This window comes from Stenella coeruleoalba (assembly GCF_951394435.1).
Source record: "Stenella coeruleoalba genome assembly, chromosome: 11".
Lineage (NCBI taxonomy): Eukaryota > Metazoa > Chordata > Mammalia > Artiodactyla > Delphinidae > Stenella > Stenella coeruleoalba.
In genome coordinates, this window is record NC_137157.1 from 93,103,940 (window position 1) to 93,119,902 (window position 15,963).

Sequence of the window (15,963 nt, forward strand, 5' to 3'; positions counted from 1 at the left end):
TTCCAGAGCGGGGCCTGACCTTCCAGAGATGCCAAATAATGAAGTGTTCCCTGAAACTTCTTCCAGGAAGAGCAACGCACTCGCCTCTGGGAAGCTATCAGGCTAGAGCCTCTGGGAATGAGAGGGCAAGGTAAGGATAAAAGGTCTCTCGCCTGTTTACTGTACTTGCTGATGTCAGAACTTCCTGGTAGGGGTGGTACTTGAAGTCTGAGTCGGACAGGAGTGGGTGAAAGGGAGCTGAGAGGATGGCTCGGGCTGGGTCTCTGTCTGGAAGCCTGACCGTGAATCTGTTTTTATTTGATTTTGCAGTTGCGGGAAATCTTGGACATATCATTCAAGGGGTTTAGAGCAGTCGTTATCAAAGTGTGATCCAGGGACCCTTCAGGGTTCCCAAGACCTTTTCAGGGTGTCCATGAAGTCAAAACTCTTTTCACAACAATATTAAGAGGTTATCTCTGCCTTTTTCATTCTCATTCCTTCATGAGCATATGGTGGAATTTTCTAGAGGCTACACAGCATGTGATATGACAGCAGACATGAGAATCCATCCATTTTCTATGAAGCTAGACATTAAACAGACTTGCAAAAATGTAAAACAAAGCATGCCACTCTCATTTTTTTTGGTTTTGGAAAATATATTCATAAATATATATTTATGTTAACATTTACTTGGCTTATTTTTCAGTGAGTTAAGCAATATTTTTATATATATTATAACAAATACTTAAAATTTTCAGTTTTGATTTCCAATATGGTAAATATAGATAGAAGCTACATGAGCAAAGCTCTTTGGGGTCTTCAATAATTTTAAAGAATCAAAAGAAATCCTGAAACCAAGCTGTCTGAGAACTGAGGGGTTAGAAGAAGCTAGATGCTCAAGAGTGCTTTATTCTCTAAAATATCGTATGAATTAATAGTTCAAATACAACAGAATCAGTGTTTGCTAAGAGGAGCGTCAGTCTCTCTATTTAGTTACTCCAGCTTGCTAAGGAGACGCCAAGTGTGTGCTCTGACAAGTGTCCTTCAGTTTGATCCTGGAAAGAAGCACCTTTCATCCTTATGTCAGGCATGACAAAGCACTGTCTGGTCTATTTGGATGGGCTGCTTTTCCTCCCGGGTGGACTGGGGAATGGAATGGCTCAGATGCCCTTGAGAAGATCCAGGGCCTCTGGGCATGACAACTGGCTCTGTCTTGCAGTTGGCTTCTTTGCAAAGTCTACTTTTAAAGAAGGGCAGCTGGTTTCCTTGGACTCTGGGGAAGTCTCTTTGAAACTGGTCCACTGTGTAGGGCACCAATAAAGCACTCTGGGCACTGACATAATTAGAGATGGGCATTGAGAGTTTTTTCCTTGTTTTTTAAGTTTTATGATTTTTTTTTCACGTGAAGAAAGGGGCATTGTAAAATAATAACGTGTAGTATGTTACTGCTCTATGATCTTTAGGATAAACACAGCCACTAAAGAATTCAAGGTTTTGTTTTGGACTCTTGACTGGGCCAAGAAGCAATGCCTATTAAAAATGGTCCTCGGCTTCCCTGGTGGTGCAGTGGTTGAGAATCCACCTGCCAATGCAGGGGACACGGGTTCGAACCCTGGTCCGGGAAGATCCCACGTGCCGCGGAGCAACTAAGCCCGTGAGCCACAACTACTGAGCCTGCGCTCTAGAGCCCGCGAGCCACAACTACTGAGCCCGCGAGCCACAACTACTGAAGCCTGCGTGCCTAGAGCCCGTGCTCCACAACAAGAGAAGCCACCGCAATGAGAAGCCCGTGCACTGCAACGAAGAGTAGCCCCCGCTCGCCACAACTAGAGAAAGCCTGCCTGTAGCAACGAAGACCCAATGCAGCCAAAAATAAAATAACATTAAAAAAAAAAAAAAGGTCCTTGGGACATGGATGGACTTGGAGGGCCTTATGCTAAGTGAAATAAGGTAGAGAAAGACAAATACTGAATGATATCACTTGTATGTGGCATCTAAAATATACAACAAACTAGTGCATATAACAAAAAAAGAAGCAGACTCACAGACACAGAGAACAAACTAGTGGTTTCCACTGGTCGGGGGATGCAATATAGGGGTCGGGGGGTGGGAGGTACAAATTACTGGGTGTAAGAGAGGCTCAAGGATGTATTGTACAACATGGGGAATACAGGCAGTATTTGGTAATAACTGTAACCTTTAAGAATTGCATTTTCAGGGACTTCCCTGGTGGTACGGTAGATGGGACTCCACGCTCCCAATGCAGGGGGTCCGGGTTCGGTCCCTGGTCAGGGAACTAGATCCCACATGCATGCCGCAACTGAGGAGGCTGTGTGCCACAACTAAGGAGCCCGTGAGCCACAACTAAGAAGGCCACCTGCTACAACTAAGACCTGGTGCAACCAAATAAATAATACATTAAAAAAAACTGCATTTTTAAAAAGTTAATTAAAAAAAAGGTCCTTGGAGATAGGAGGTATCCCAGCTCTTCCCAATGACCTTGAAAATGCATATCTGGGATCACAGCGAGGTGTGTGTGTGGGGCGTGTGTGAAAATGGTTCAGCAAGACCTCAACTTTTGAACTGGTTAAAAAAAAGAACAACACAAACCCTTAGAGTTGACTTCCTACACTCAATGGTGTCACCTTTGAACGGGAACAGCAGAGTGATTAGTTATTAGGGACTTTTCCTTTCTTCTCCTTCACACAAGAGGCAAGAGCACAGCCAGGCTTTAGGGGACGAATGTGAGGACCAGACAAGCATGGCCTAAGCAACTGCCTTGGGGCAAGAGGGCCGCAGGGCAGAAGATGCTTGGTCAGAAACAGGAAAAAGGACGGGGGTAGCTTGTTGGAAGAGGGAGTGCCAAAGCAAATACAGAACCGAATCCCGCTCGGGAGGGGAAATGAGAGTAAAATGCTGAAGTTTCTGCAGAGGAGACACTGAAGTGAGGGAGGCGGGTGAGAAGGGGGTGGGTACACAGTAGTAATTTGAGGTTCTTTATATTCTATGGAAGAAAATACGCATGAGTAATCTTTTCCCTAAATACAAGAAGAGGCGCACACTCCAAACAGCCCTGCCGGTTAAGAACAACTGTTTCTCTTTTCACTTCCCATTAATCTCTCCCACAGCCCAGCCCCCGAAGCAAGTGGAACCATCACGTGGAAACCCCCTCACCAGGGACCTACTGAACGCTTGTGGGCTAAGGGGACCTGGCGAGTCTCAGTCCGTCCCGGGAACACCACGGCAATCCTAGCAGTTTTACAAAAGTGACCCCGACAGACTAGGCTACCTGCGTGAGGCCAGGCGATACACTGATGCAGAATCACTGCTCTTCCAGGGAGAGAATGCGAACACATGCACCGAGCCGGAAGAGGTTGGATAAACCTTGGTGTTCAAAGTCAAGTCCCACTGCTGTACCCTTTTCAATTCAACAGAATAAAAAGGTCCTGGTGTAGGATGCGCTCTGCCATTCTAACTGAGGAAAAAGAAGCCTCCTTTCCTCAAACCTCAGGGCCCTAAGGCCTGGGTGTTACACCTTTGGATGGAGAAGTCACTCCCGTCGAATCAGGACCATTGAATTCACTTAATAGTCACCCAGCACCATTTTGAACACTTTATAAATACCAGTTCATCTGACTGCATGCTCACAGTAACCTATGAGAGGGGGTTTCAGCTGATGAAACTAAGGCCCAGGGCATTTAAGGGATTTGCCCAAAGGCACACGACCACAGTGACCAAAAACACAAGAGGAGCTGAGATTTCGAACCCAGGGCACCGGGTTTCCGAGCCTGTGCTCTTATCCACCACGTTCTGCTGACCCACGTATTTCCCATCCAGATTCAGAATGCAGACTGATTTTCAACATCCACTGGGGATTCCGAAAAGACTGAGTGAAATGAATCCTGCCCCTCTGAGACTTTGATCCTGGGAGGTTTCTCAAGTTATCAACAGACTAAAAATAGAGCAAAAAAAACCCTGTAGATCCCTGGAGAAAGAGATTATACATGGGAAGAAGAGGGAGGTGTAGGCGAGACTCTGCTTTTAATGCATCCAGGAATAAGGCTCTACCGTCACTAGCTACTTGCTCACAGGCACCTGCTGTGCACACGCCAATCCTGCGTAGACAGTTGCTAGTGTAACCGAACACGAGCAAGACCAGGGAGGAACGCATCACATGTAACTTGTTTTACAGTTACGTGTTGCAATGTTAGCTCAACAAAGTTGGAGAATATACATGTTAATGATCACTAGTAAAAAGAAAAGAGAGAGAGACCATTATTCCGTACCTACATTATGCTATTCCCTGTGCACATAACAAGCCTGTGAAAGCCACCCCAAGACCTGCATTTTTAACGCCAATTAATTTCAGAGCATAGTTGAGAAGGATTTTGCACAGAAGAAATGAACTGCTATGATTAAGAAAATTACTAAGAGTTCCACCGCACTTTTTTTCCCAAGTGGGTCAAGTCAAGTTCATGGGGCTGTACCCTTCAATGACATACCCAGACCCTTAAACTTCCTTGTGATAGCTCTCCAATTCCATGTTCAAAGAAGCAGCCACATTCATCAGTACACTCTTAGCCTCGATGCAGACTTTTTGAGTTATGTTTAAACTAACGACGGAAAGCATGCTGAGAGATAGGAACCTGGATTTTATTCCCAGATCCGCCATTAATTAACATGTGATGCTGGGCCGGCCACTCAGTTTCTCTTTGGTTCAGTGGCTTCATCTGTAAAACGAGGGGCTTAAAGTATGTGATCTCTCTCCCTTCTGGGTTTAATACGGTCAAGACGCTGCCATTTACAAGCAGCTGGAACCCTTTTTCTACAGAGCTACTCTGTGCTCGCGACAATGACCCTGAGATTTTGTAACTTCCTGAAGCCTCCTCTGAATCACGGAAAACAGATTAAGTTACTTTAAATAGAGTTTGGTGCTTACGAGTATTTTTTTATATTCTAATTCTTGGAAAAGTTATAACCCGGTAACGGCAATAATAAACAACATTTTAAGAAGGTGTTTTCACGTGTATGACCTCAGGTAATTCTCCAAAAAGCCCTGTGAAACCCACGGTAGTCTCATTTCAATTTAACAGATGAGGAAACGGGGCTCAGAGTCATTAGAGGATGTTGCTGGTTTGCGTAATACTCAATTCAAGCTCTTTTGCTATAGTAAACATTCATCAAAAACACCCTTTATCCTAAATGTTCTGTGTACACAGGAACTGGCTGCAGATTCTGTGGCTTAGAGGACAGAATCGTAGAAGACAACTCCCACTGCCTCTTATTCATTAGGCAACTGAAGCTGGGAAAAGTTAAGAGATTGAATCAGGATCAAGTTCCCCCAGGTTCCCTGACTCTTTCCAACCTCCCACGGTGTCTCATAACTAGATTCGATGACACCGAACAGTTCCGTAACCCTTGACATAGTGAGGAAGGTTATCACTTCCTTGCTTAGTCATCTTGCCTTAAGATTAAACATCCTTCATTGGTCCAAACAGAAGTTCTGTACTGCCTTTTTTAGAGCCTTACAGGCCTGCCTGCCTCCTCTGGAGATGCCATTTGCCTCCCGTTGCTAAAAGTAGTACCAGAAGCAGGGCTAGAACCTTTCTATCTCCGGACAATGTTTCTGTTCATCATAATAGCTAACAATTACTGAGCATTTACATGAGTCTTCACTACAACGGTTATTCCTTCTCGTTTTGTAGAGGAGAAAACTGCCACACACGGTAAATGGAAATGGTGGTGCTGGGATTGAAAACCAGGCCCCAACTCTTAACACCCCACCACATGGATTCTCCAGTTGCCCTCCGTATCGAGGTTCCACATCCAACCAACTGCAGATCAAAAATACTCAGAAAAAAAAATCCAGAAAGTTCCCAGAAGCAAAACTTGAATTTGCTGTGTGCTAGCAGCTATTTACATAGCGTTTACATCGTAGTCACAACAAATTACATAGCATTTGCAGTGTGTTAGGTATTATAAGTAATCTAGAGATGATTTAAAGTATATGGGAGGATGTGCGTAGGTAGGGTATATGCAAATACTACACGAGTTCATATGAGGGACTTGAGCATCTGTGGATTTTGGTATCTGAGGGGGTCCTGGAACCAATCCCCCCATGCGGATACCCAGGGATGTCTGTAACCGCAAACGCTTACCAGCATTTACTGTGTGAAAGGCACTGTTCTAAATGCCTTCTGTAGGCAACTCATTTAATCCCCACAGCCATCCTGTACTATAGAAACATTCACTATCCTCATTTACAGAGGAGAAAACTGGAGCACTGAGAAGTTAAGTGACACGGCCAAAGTCACATACCCAGTGGAAGAGCCAACATGTGAACCCAGTTGGTCTAGCCCGAAGTCCATATTTATTGACTCCTTGCCTCTCTGTCTAAGGTTATTTGGTGTTTTGGCAGGACATCAAGTTAAATTCAGGATTTAAAAAAAGAGAGAGGGAGAGAGAGAAAAAAGTTTCAGTGACTGTGTGAACTTTCACAGTGGTTAAACATGTAGGCACAGAGCACCAGCACGGAAACTCTACCTCCCAGCTGTGTGAGCTCAGACAAGTTTCTTAACCTCTCTGTGTCTCACTCGCCTCAACTGGAGAATGGGGACAACTTTCAACTTGTGAAGCAAGTGGCACTGAAGCACAGATGACATGCTTGTCAAATCGGCAGATGACATAAAGTTAGGATAGAGCAAGATGATACAAATGATGACGATATAAAATACAAAGGACAGTATTTGGCACAGAGCAAAGGCACTTAATAGCTATTTGCCATTATCATCTCTATAATCTCCCTACCCTGCACATATATGGCTACTGTCTGGAACCCCACTGTGAGGATGTGTATTAATCAGTATTAGATTTCATCTTGCTATTCTCCATCATCATTCCAGCCTGCAGCAGTCCCTCCAGATTTGGACCCATCTCTAGTATCATCTATACTTTGTAGCTTCATGTCATCTGTGGCTTTGATTAGCATCTGTCGCCTCAACAGGTTACCGACAAAGCGCTGATTAGGTGAGGGCTGACAATGAGAGCACCCTGGTGACACACTAGCTACCTTCTTTCAGCTGGAGACTGATCCAGTTATTGGCTCCGTTTGGGTACAGGTGTTCAATTATCAACGCGTGTAAATACTCTGATATTTGGACTACATCTTTCCAGTTCAGCCATAAATGGAACCATCTGAAATTCAAATAAAATGCTTTCTTGATGTCCAGAAATACAATAACTACAAAAGTTAGAGCAACCTTATTGAAGAAGATGAAGAGAAGGGGCAGGTGGTTGGTTCCTAAGGGATAACTTTGTCCTAAGTGCTTATAACATATATGTTTGAAGATCTCTCCTGAGTTTCATCTGAAAGTTATAACAGGTTAGCTGTTTTTAGTCTGTACATACTGCCTTTTTTCCTTTTTCTGCTCTGAGTGTCAGGTAAACAATGGCTCATGTTCTTTCTTTTAGTGCCTCTTCCATTTCCCACAATGCTTAGGGATCACTGCCAGCGGCCTTTCACCCTTGTAAGTTCTTTATTCTGGGATGTCATCTGTCTGGGCCAAGAGCCTTGAATTTATTTAGAACAACTTAGATTCACTTTTACAATCAATTCACCCATCTTGGGCTTCAATTCCCTCATGTCAGTTTGTACTACCTGTTTCAGTCTGACAATCACCCTGCTTGATGGAAGAGAGGGAAGAGAGAAGTTGCCCAGTTTTGTTTTCTGTTTGCCACCCAACCCAATCTGCATGCTGATACCGTGCTCATTCTTTTACTGCCCCTCCAAACACAGTTTTCTTAAGCATCTCCCATAGTTTTTAGCTCACTTAGTTTTAACATTCTAGATCTAAAATACTCTCCTTTATATGTTAAATTGTTTTGTTCTTGAGGTACAGTTGATGTCTAATATTATATACGTCATAGGTATATAGTAACCCACAATTTTTAAAGATTATACTCCACTTACAGTTGTTATAAAATATTGGCTATATTCCTTGTGCTGTACAATATATCCTTGTAGCTTATTTATTCTACACATAGTAGTTTGTGTCCCTTCTTCCCATACCCTTACATTTCTCCTCCCCCCTCCCCTCTCCCCACTGGCAACCACTGGTTTGCTCTCTATATCTGTGAGTCTGCTTCTTTTTTATTATATTCACTAGTTTGTTGTATTTTTTAGATTCCACATATAAGTGATATCATACAGTGTTTGTCTTTCTCTGTCTGACTTGTTTCACTTAGCAGAAGGCCCTCCAGGTACATCATGCTGTTGTAAATGACGAAATTTCATTTTTTGTTTTATAAAAAATTTTATTTTCAGTAACTTGTTCTTTCATCCACTATATACCTCTTTTTAAAAATCTGAGCTCATCAGACGGGCACACAGAAAACAGTGGTAAGATAAATTGGCATGATCTTTCTAGTAAATAACTTGGTGATAGTTTAAGAGCCCTGTAAACGTTAACTTCTGAGAATCTATCTTAAGAAAATAATTTAGGATACAGAGAAATCGTTCATGCACAAAGATGTTCATTGCAGTGTTATTTTTAATAGTGAAAAACTGGGAACATCAATAAGGAAATAGTTAAATAAACTGTAAACAACATCTCTGGTAGAAAATTATGCAGCCAATAACATAATATTTATAAAGAGTATCTATTCATATGGAAAATCACAAAATAGCATGTGTGCATATATAATCTCAAACAACTTATAGAAAAATATTATAACGCAACATAAAAATATTAACAGCAACCGTCACTCAACTGAGTTACAGGTGATGTTTACTATCCCCTTTTCATTTTTTATTTCCCAGTTCTCTCTATTAAGCCTGTGTTACTTTCATATTTAAAAGGATCTATTTAAAAATTGAGATCATCAGAGAAGGTCCCCTCATCGACCTCATCCGATTCTTTAGCTGTCTTCCTCCCTTCTCATGCCCTGTGCGGTTGATACGTCCGAATTTCATTTTCAAGAGCACCCTGATTCTCTAGACTTGGTTCTAGTCCCTTTCAGATCATGGGCCCATAGGTAGTTTTCCCCTCAATTTAAGTCATTTCCCTTCTTCAAGTCAAGAAGACATATCTGCTCGTGCCTTTCAATTCCCTACCCAGTTCCAAGATGATGTTTTCATTCTCACCGAAATTTCCATCATTTCTACTTCGCCAGCCAATTCCTCCTCATTTGTCAGACATGTGTCCAAATTAGCAGTGCCCCTCATGGCTGCTTCTACCTTCTGGGACATCAAACTGCTAACTGGTAGGCACATGTGTTAAGAGTTAACACGTGCATGTGTGTAGCTAAAGGCGATTTCAGCGATTCTCACGTCATGCTTGGCACACGACGGTCCCCTGGTAATGCCAGACGGTTTGGCCAAAGAACCCCAATGCTAGTACCCCACCTTGGGCGAGCTCTGCAGCCTGTCACTGCCACCCTCTCCTACCAACATTCTCACCAGGTGGGACACTTCTGATCTGTGCAGTTCACTGCCATTACCAGATGCTTCTCAGACAGGTTGGGACCTGGGACCCACTGCTGCAGCGCTTGCACCTGGAGAAGCGTCTCAGGGAGCAACAAAATACAAAGAAACTATAAGGGACTAAAAATAACTGCATGCATGTGCAGTTGGGGTAAATTATGGACAGTAAGATGCAAAAAGACCAGAAAGCCCAACTGCCACTTCTGAGGAGCCGGGGGCAAAAGCAAGGTGTCGGGAGCAAAAGCGGGGTACTGCGCGCCCCCCCTGCACTCAACACCACAAAGGGGTGGGCAAACGATCTAGGCCACCCCTCCGGCCCGACCCCCTGGACACACCCCTACCCTCACCCCATATAAGGAGCCAGTTTAGCCCCCAGTCAGGGAGCGAGCAAGGGAAAATGTTACTTGTTCTCACTCCCCACTGCTGCGGCAGGGGCCCCAGTAAAGCCCTCCCTGAATTTCTTGTCTGGTCTCTCATCAATTTCTACTGATTAAGGAGGCCAAGAACCCTGGTGGTGACACTTCCACATTCATGGCATCCCAGCAACTATTCTGTGAGGGAGCTAAGGTTGGCACAACTGTATTTGCAGAAGAAACTGAAGCTCAGAGAGGTTGAGGGACTTTGCCAAGGTCACAGTGGGCCTCAGACCAGAAGTCCAGCTCCTGGTCATCTGTATATGTCCAGTGAACTTCCTCTGGGTCAAAGGGAATAAAGGATATAAAGCCCCTTGCACTTTAATGCACCATAAAAGGCACCGTAAAAATGCAAAAGAATTAGGAATAATAAATCATAACTCAACTGTGGCAGGTTGAGTTGCAGGTCTGGTTTAGCTGCAGATCCAGAATGCCGAGCCCTTTCTGACCTCTGCAAAGGGGGTGCAGTGGGAAGAGTTTCTTAGGATAAATAAACGTTCCAAAACAAAGTATCATCAGAGCCTGTTAAGCTGCTGCTTCCCAGAGCACTTCCCAGGGGTCTTTTCTGACTCCTAACCCTTCCCCACAGGCTGAGTGCCCCCGGCCCACACCGCAGTCCTGGGTAGATTCTGACAAGCTCCGGCATTCCCGTTCCTCTGGGTCTGCCTCTAACTTTGGATGTGTTATTTGCTCAAGACTGCGCTCAGCACACAAATTCTGTCACTAGGGGACGTTCCAAAACATTTCCTATTTTTTGTCCTCAGGGTTACTCTGTCTCAGCACTCCGTTTCCAAGTGGAGGTTAGAAGGTTATGCCGGTGTCTTTTCAGCTAAAACCCCAAGCGCAAGAATACTGCACATTCATGTTTAGATCCAAGGTCCTATTCTGTTCCCTGGAAAAAAATGTTTCCTTACAAACTTCATTCTGTGGATTTTTCTGGCTCTCACTCAGTTTTAGCCACAAAGGGGTTTTTATCAGCAAACCTGTTGACAGCAAAACTGGCCCAATGCCTCCTCCTCACTCTCACAAACGTGAGTTAGACCATTCCTCCTCATTTCTGCCTTTGGGCAGAAAGCCCAACGTGGAGAGAGACGTGGAATATTTCAGATAAAAACCTGGGTTTTGGAGTCAAACAGTCCTGAGTTCAAATACTGGTTCTGTTACATCTCTGAACCTCAGCTTCCCCACATGGGGCCAAGAATAGTACTTACCTCCTAGGGCAAATTTAAATATGGAGTGAGATAACCCAAATAAAGATTCTGCGCCAGGCCTGGCACACGGGAAGTGCTCAGTGCATTCTGGGGGGTTGGGCAGGGCAGATTCGTTGTATTTTGTCACATGTCTTCAGGAGACTGAAATACCTTCTGCAGCTCACTGGAGCCTCAGAAGCTAGAGCAAGGGCTCTTGGGAGCCATGTGAAGGGTCCAGCAGGAGCTACGAGCCCAGCACAGGGCTTTAAGGAGGGGGCTGGCATTATCCACGTGCAGGCTGGGAAGCAGACGAGAGGCCGGAGGAAGGAAGGCTGGGTTAAGAGCTCACTCAGGTCTGGGATTAGGGTAAGGCAAGTGAGGCACTCACTTCGGATGTAAAATTTAAGGTAGTGCCAGAAAACTCAGGAATCACAAAAAATAATGATAGCTTGATGCATTATTTTAAAATCAAAATAAATGCGAACATTCACAAGGAACAAAATATCAACATTTTACCTAAAGTTCCATTGAAAGAAGAGATGATGGTGATGGTGTCCTGATAAAGGAGAACAGGGCAGTTGAGAGCAGTACTTCTTAAGTTCAGGAGGTAACGCACCCCTTCGAGAATTCAGTGAGGGCTACCGACCCTCTTTGGAAATGCACAGACCCACGCACACCAACATTCGCCTGCCATTTCCAAGTTGGTGAACTAGCTCAAGTTTATCTATGGACGCTCAGAGGATCAGTTTAGAACTGATTTTAGCCTCGTGCATGCAAGCAGGTCTGATGAGATGGTCTAGGGATACAATGCAAAAACCCAGTTAGGTTTGAGGAGAGAAACACGCACACATCTCTTCTGATATTTTGGGGAGGAGAACAGCAGAGAGAGGCAGGCAGGCTGCCCTCCTCTCACTCTGAAATTGGTGGGGGGAGGGGTGGCATGGGCAATGAAATGACGAAAGCCAACTTGGGTGTCATTTCCTTGTGAAAGGCACACATCTGACCTTAAATACAAAATGTCCCCTCTTCAGGTATTTTAGAACTCATTGCTAACATATTGCAAGTTTTCATTCATACTGGTGAAGGTTAATCGCTGCAAATTAATTTATGAATGTGAGGCAACTGGGCTGACCTAGCGAGAGACCCTTGAAAGACGACTTTCTAAAGGAAGGAGGCAATTAAGGGCAGAACTTCTCAAACTGCAGGGCAGAGAGATACGTTTTTATTTTCAACTTTCCTGATATTTATGCACACAAAAAAGCCCAATTTTAAGAAGAAATAAGTATGTAGGAAAAATAGATATGAAGAGAGTTGAAATGTTCCTCAAATAGATTTAGCAAGCAAATGGAAACTGGTTGTGGAAGGCTGGTGCAAGAAGGTTTTTTAATCCTCCACAGAAATGGATGGGGTACAGAGAATCTAAAGATCTTGTTGGATCTGCACGATCGACAGAACACACACGATCTACTGTGGATGTCCATATAAACAGGAAGGAGCATCCTTTCTGTCCCCTTTCGCTCTTTTAAACCGCACAGGATCACCTCCTGTGCTTGCCAGTCTGCAGAACATTCCTCTGCAAAGTGTAACAAGAGCAGAACTCATTCTCGTTCTGGACGGGCAGGGACCCTCCCATGTGTGGTTCAGCTGCGCTTGGTCCCTTCACTCTCAGATTCTCTTTATTCCAAGGAAACTAAAAAGCAGGCTGCCTTTTCTCAGGATGGAGAGTCCCTATGACTACTGCATCCTCTGAGGAGACCAGGAGGCTGGAGGTGGAGGGGAGACGCTAAGAAGCATTTACCTTTCACCATGCTAACTCCACAGACCTCAGCAACATGTCCAGGGCCCAAAAGGCAGACTGCACCAGGGGTTCAAGCGACCTAACACACTTGTGTCAATAAAGCAATGCTTTTCTGGAAAACGTCTTCTTTGAAGGAGAATTCCACACACACACCACCCCCGCTCCTTCCTTCTTTTCTTCCCTGACTTTTGGGGAGGGATTCCAGTGTTTTCGAAGGCCCTGAGGCTGTCTGAGCAGATGCTGATTCTGCGGGAGGAAGGGCAGGTGGCCTGGGAGCACAGGCAGGATGAAATCACTTCAACGGCGTTGCGGAGGCCTCGTGAAACGAAAAACATCAAACTGGGAGAAGCCACTTCTGTTTCAATACAATTGTGCGTGTGAGTGTGCGTGTACGTGTGTGTCAACATTACCCTACACTCCTCATTCCCTCGTTCCCTCTTTACCGAGAGGATTCACGGGGAAATGGGAATCTACTTTCAGAGCTGGATTCACCTAAAAAGCTGGGGTCTTTTTTTCTCACCAGTTATATTCCCCAGTATCAGAGCTGTGAAGGTTCCTAATCCCTGGATTTCCAGGCTTAAGACGATCATTGGAGTCAGGAAAATCTAAAAACCAAACCAAACCAAGCCCTTGCCCCCTAACAGAGCAGCGGACACACAGGCAGAGGCAGGGACACACACCTTCCGCTTTACCCCCGGCCCCAGATGCTGGGAGGTGGGGAGACTCGGCCAGCTCAGGGGTCAAAGGGGCACCGAGGGACCCTCCCTGGCCACAAAATGTCTTTTTCTTTGGCTCTGTCATCCCGTCGGAACGCTGGTAAGAGGAACACATGGAATCAATATCACCCTTCACACTTTAGCTTTGTTACACAGTCGGATGAATGAGTCAGAGGAATGAGTGAGCAACTCGCAAGTTTGAAGGCTAGTGGGGGTCGCCACAGCCCAGGGGCAGGATGCTAGAGGCACCAAAAGAAACGACACTTGCACACTTTCACCTGCAGGGGTTACGGCTTCGGACTCTCCAAGGAGCTTTCAGTTCTGCACTAGACAAGGTGTGAGCGCTACAATAGAGACACGAGCGTTCTGAGCTCCGGAGAGGCCTGGGTTCCTCCTGTGAACAGAACGAGTGGCGCCTCACTCAGGAGACAAGGAATGTTCACTCACGAAGTGCACGCGTGCTTCTGAGAGGCTGACAGAGGGGGCGCCAGGGCAAGGTCCCCAGGTGCTCACAGGCTGACCTCCTACTGTCCTGCTACTTATAAAGCAGGCTGCCTACTTTAGTTTCTTGGCAGGAATTGCTAATTTGTTGGAAATACTAAAATGTTCCTTTTGCAACTTTATTATAAGAAGAGATTCAAATCCTGTTTCTGGCACCTGCTAGCTCAGCAACTACAGAGGGTTGAAAGGTGGCCCCCAAAAGACGTGTCTGTGTTCTAACCCCTAGAACCTGCGAATGTGGCCTTGCTTGAAAAAACACCTTTGCAGATGTAATTAAGGATCTCGAGATGAGATCATCCTGGATTATTTGGGGGCCTTAAGTCTAATGACAAGGGTCCTCATGAGAGAACATGGAGGAGAGACACAGAAGAGGAGACAGCCACGTGAGGACAGGGGCAGAGATGGGAGTGGTTCAGACCCAAGCTTGCTTATTAGTTTTTCTTCTTCACAGGCTCCTATTAATCACATATTGAAATTACTCTGCCCCTCTTCAATATCTGTCCCTTTCTCTTGAAATGTATCTTTTTTTTACTTTTAAAATGTTACAGTTTTTCTCCTTCCATTTCTCTTAAAAATTACCTTTTGTATATGTTCATCTTGTATTCTTACTAGTTTACTCTTCGTTTTTTTCATTTAAAATTCTTTCCTGAGTTCCGTCATCTCATTTCTAAGTTTTCCTAATTCTGATTTATGTTGGTTTTTTCCCCCCATGTTTTATATCATTTTCTTCATGTCTTTCAGCTCATTTGGACATAGGTCACAGTTGTGAATTTCTCCAAAGCCATGTCTTTTTGGCATGCTTTCTTTAGAAATATTATTGTGCTTCTGATTTTCTTTTATCTTATAAAAACTTTGTATGGGATTTGAACTCACTGCTTTTCTATTGCTTGTTTCCCTGTGAAATTAGTTTTCCTGAACTTTTAGAACATGGTGTCATTCTAACTTTACAAAGCTCTCTCTTCCATTACATTCATGTCATGTTCAAATATACCACTGCTGAAATTTCCTGCTTCTGTTTCCTTATGGGGACTTTCCCCCCTAAGTTTCTGTTGTTCCCACCCTGTCCAATTTGATTCCACTCAGGGCAGCTTCTCACTGTAGGGTCGTTCTGGAGGAGGAGCTGGTTGGTTAGCTCCAGAGCTCACAGTGGCTGAAAAGCTCTAGATCCTTTAGACTGCCCTTCAGGCTACCTGTACTCATCCCTCCTGGAATCAGTAAAGGACCCTCACTTTCAGCTATTCCTCTCAGACTGATCCTCTACGCTTTCCTGCACTATGTGGGGCTTTTCCTGTTCTAACATCTAAAAGCCCCATTGTATCTTGGGAATATCCTGTCACCTAGTTTTGTCACTGTTCATGGGTTTGAAGTTTTGCTATTGAGTTACTCTGCTCTTACCTGGGGGTTCTAAGAGATTAAAAACCATGCTGCTGCCTGTGCTGTCTTCCCAGACTCTGTCCCAGAATACTTTCTATTGGCAGGGACAGCATCCCTCTGGTGTCTCATAAAAAAGAGCACCGATCTTCTTGTGTCTCTTGGTGAACTGTTGCTGGGTTTTGTAGCAGTAAGCAAAAATGTGATAATTAATGTGAGGCGTCTCTCATACAGAAGGCTAAAAAAAAGCACATGAAAAGATGCTCAACATAACTAATTATTAGGGAAATGCAAATCAAAACTACGATGAGGTATCACCTCACACCGGCCAGAATGGCCATCATCAAAAAATCTACAAACAATAAATGCTGGAGAGGGTGTGGAGAAAAGAGAATCTTCCTACACTGTTGGTGGGACTGTAAATTGGTGCAGCCACTGTGGAGAACAGTATGGAGGGTCCTTAAAAAACTAAAAACAGGGCTTCCCTAGTGGCGCAGTGGTTGAGAGTCCACCT

The 15,963-nt window shown here is 44.5% G+C and overlaps 1 protein-coding gene across 4 annotated transcripts in view; it reads right to left on the reverse strand.

The window, feature by feature from the left end:
- Positions 1-15,963, reverse strand: part of ETV6 (ETS variant transcription factor 6) — a 235,895-nt gene that overhangs the window by 48,144 nt on the left and 171,788 nt on the right. The gene's annotated exons all lie outside the window — the stretch shown is intronic.